We start from the raw sequence: 3,509 nt of genomic DNA, 5'->3' as shown, positions 1-3,509 counted from the left end.
AACATGGTTCATGGAGTTAAGAGCTGGACTTGCTGGGAACACTAATGGCAGAGATGACGGGGTAGTAAATCCTTTGTACATCCCAGATTGCCCATAGCACCCGAAGAGATATTATTATATCCGGAGACATGATTCAACTTTTGGTGAGAAAGAATACATTTCTCGGTACTCGAGGTAATGCTCCCACTGAGACAACGAAATGAGGAATTCAAAGGAGAACTGGATTTATTTTAGAGTAAAAACCCCAGAGGGACGAACATGTTTCCCGGAGGTTGACATTAATTACAGTCGTGAAACAAACAGATCATGTTTATCATCTCATTCCAACACTTCGATCACAACAAAAATCCATTGAAAGAGTATGGATTATGTCTGGAGAAAACGTGAACCCCGCAGTCTGAGAGCAGGGACATGAAGTGAGAGCGGATTCATTCACAGAGTGTGGATTATGTCTGCAACATTAGACAATCCTGCAATTTCATAGATTTTGTCCCATTTTCCTTTCTAATTGGACATGTGAACTGTCTCATTGAACTAATCAATTTTAACTGGATTTCTTATTGAAAAGAATAAGAGCAGCTAGTTGCTAAGCAGTGCTGTATAAAGTTAAATATAGTGTTACAAAAACAACAGGCTGCTCTGCACGCACACAAACACACACACCTTCCATTCTCGTATATTATACTACTATTCTAACTATAAATATAACTGTAGATATATAGACAGGCATAGAGGCAAATTAACAGATATATAGCAGCACACCATGTTTCTTTGTCTATCTATAGTTACAGTTATAGTTAAAATAGTTGTGGAAAAGGACAAGGAAAAATGAAATGTGAAAATACAAAACTGGAGGAGGGCAAATTTCACTGAGTTAAAAAGGGATCTCGCCCAGGTGGATTTGAATCAAAAAATGGAATGCAGGTCAGTATTTGAACAATGGGAGGAGCTGGTTCGGGTACAGAGTGGACACATTCCCACGAGGGTGAAAAGGAAGAGCATCCAAAGCGAGAACTTTTCAGAACATAAGAACATTAGAAATAGGAACAGGAGTAGGCCATTCGGCCCCTCGAGCCTGCTCCACAATTCTATCAGATCATGGCTGATCTTCTACCTCAACGCCATTTTCATGTACTATCCCCATATCCCTTGATGCCTTTAATATCTGGAAACCTGTCGATCTCTGTTTTGAATGTACTCATTGACTGAGACTCCATAGCCCTCTGGGGTAGAGAATTCCATAGGTTCACCACCCACTGAGTGAAGACATTTCTCCTCATCTCAGTCCGAAATGGCATACCCCGCATCCTGAGACTGTGACCCCTCGTTCTGGACCTCCCAGCCAGCGGCAACATGCTCCCTGCATCGACCCTGTCGGAATTTTGTATATTTCAATGAGCTCAACTCTCATTGTTCTATACTCTAGAGAATACAGGCCTCGTCTGCTCAATCTCTCCTCATACGACAATCCCTCCATCCCAGGTATCAGTCTGGTGAACTGACGTTGCACTCCCTCTACGGCAAGGATTTCCTTTCTTGGGTAAGGAGACCAAAATTGTTCACAATACTCCAGATGCGGTCTCACCAAGGCCCTATATAATTGCACTAAGACTTCTTTTTTCGAGTACTCAAATTCTCTTGTAATAAAGGCCAACATACCATTTGCCTTCCTAATTGATCGCTGCACCTGCATGTTAACTTTCAGTGACTCATGTACTCGGACACCCAGGTCTCTTTGAACATCCTGTTTCCTGGATGACTGAAGAAATACAGATTAACATGAAAGAGAAAAAGGAGGCTTATGGCAAATGTAAGGTTCATAATATAATAGGCAACCAGGCTGAATACAGGAAGTACAGAGGGGATCTAAAAATAGGAATAAAAGGGGCCAAGAGAGAGTATGAGAATAGATTAGCGGTTAACATAACAGGGAATCCAAAAGTCGTTTATAAACATACAAATAGTAAAAGTGTAGTCAGATCGATCAGGGACAAAAAATATGATCTTTTTGTGGAGGCAGGGGGCATGGCAGAGGTATTAAATGATTACTTGCATCCGTCGTCACTGGAGAAGAGGGTGCTTCTGTTGCAGCAATAAAGGAGGAGGTCGCAGTGATATTGGATAGGATACAAATAGATAAAGAGGAGATACTTAAACGATTGGCGGTACTCAAAGTAGAAAAATTACCCGGTCCAGATGGGATACACCCTCAGTTTCTGAGGGATGTAAGGGTGGAAATTGCGGAGGATCTGGCCATAATCTTCCTGAGATATATGGGTGGTACCAGAGGACTGGAGGATTGCAAATGTTGCACCTTTGTTCAAAAAAGGGGAGAGGGATAAACCCGGAAATAACAGGCCAGTCTGTTGTGCTTTCTATGATTTCAGTGAGCCCGAACGTCGATGGTTAGACTCAATAATCCGGGACAAAATTGGAACAGAGAGCGTTAAGTGAAGACTTGATAGAGGCGTTCAAACTCCTGAAGGATTTTGTGGAGTAAATAAGGAGAAACTGTTTCCAGTGGCAGAAGGGTCGATAACCAGAGGACACAGATAGAAGGTGATCAACAAAAGGAACCAGAAGCGAAATAAGGAAACATTTTTTTATGCAGCGAGTTGCAATGATCTGGAATTCACTGCCTGAAAGAGCGGTGGAAGCAGATACATTAATAACTTTCAAAAAGTAATTGGTTAAATACTTCAAAGAAAAAAATCCAAGGCTATGGGGAAAGAGCAGAGGAATAGGACTAATTGGGTAGCTTGTTCAAAGAGCCCGCACAGGCACGATCGACCGAATGGCCTACGCCTATTCTGCACCTACTATAACGCTAAAATAACATGATATTATAGAAAGGATATGGATGCACTGGAAAAGGTGCCTTTTTCTTGAATTGCTGCATGGTGAAGATACTTCCATCATGCTGTGAAGTGGAGAGTGATGATTAAGGCGCGGTGATTATATGTCCAAGTCAGGATGGTGTATGACATGGAGGGAACTTTGAGGTGATTCACCTTCTGCCCTTCACATTCTGGGTGGTGGAAGCCGCGAGTTTGGGCGATGCTGTTGAAGAAGCCTTGGCGAGTTGTTGGAGTGCATCCTGTAGATAGTCCACTTTGTACGGCTGGTGGAGGGAGTGGATGTTTATATTGTACAAACACTGCTCTGTTTATATTGTATAAACACTGCTCTATTTATATTGTATGAACATTGCTCTATTTTATTTTACAAACACTATTCTGTCTATATTTTACCAACACTGCTGTATTTATATTGTACAAACACTGCTCTATATATATTGTACAAACACTGCTCTATTTCTCTTGTATAAACACTGCTGTATACATATTGTATAAACACTGCCATATTTATATTGTACAAACACTGATCGATTTATAGTGTTTAAAAAACTGCTGTATTTTTATGTACAAACACTGCTCTACTTTTATTGTAAAACACAGCTCTATTTATATTGAACAAACACTGATCTATTTATATTGTACAAACACTGC

The sequence above is a fragment of the Heptranchias perlo genome, unplaced genomic scaffold (assembly GCF_035084215.1).
Source record: "Heptranchias perlo isolate sHepPer1 unplaced genomic scaffold, sHepPer1.hap1 HAP1_SCAFFOLD_74, whole genome shotgun sequence".
NCBI lineage: Eukaryota > Metazoa > Chordata > Chondrichthyes > Hexanchiformes > Hexanchidae > Heptranchias > Heptranchias perlo.
The sequence above is the reverse complement of the archived record's forward strand: the minus strand, read 5'-3'. Positions refer to the sequence as shown.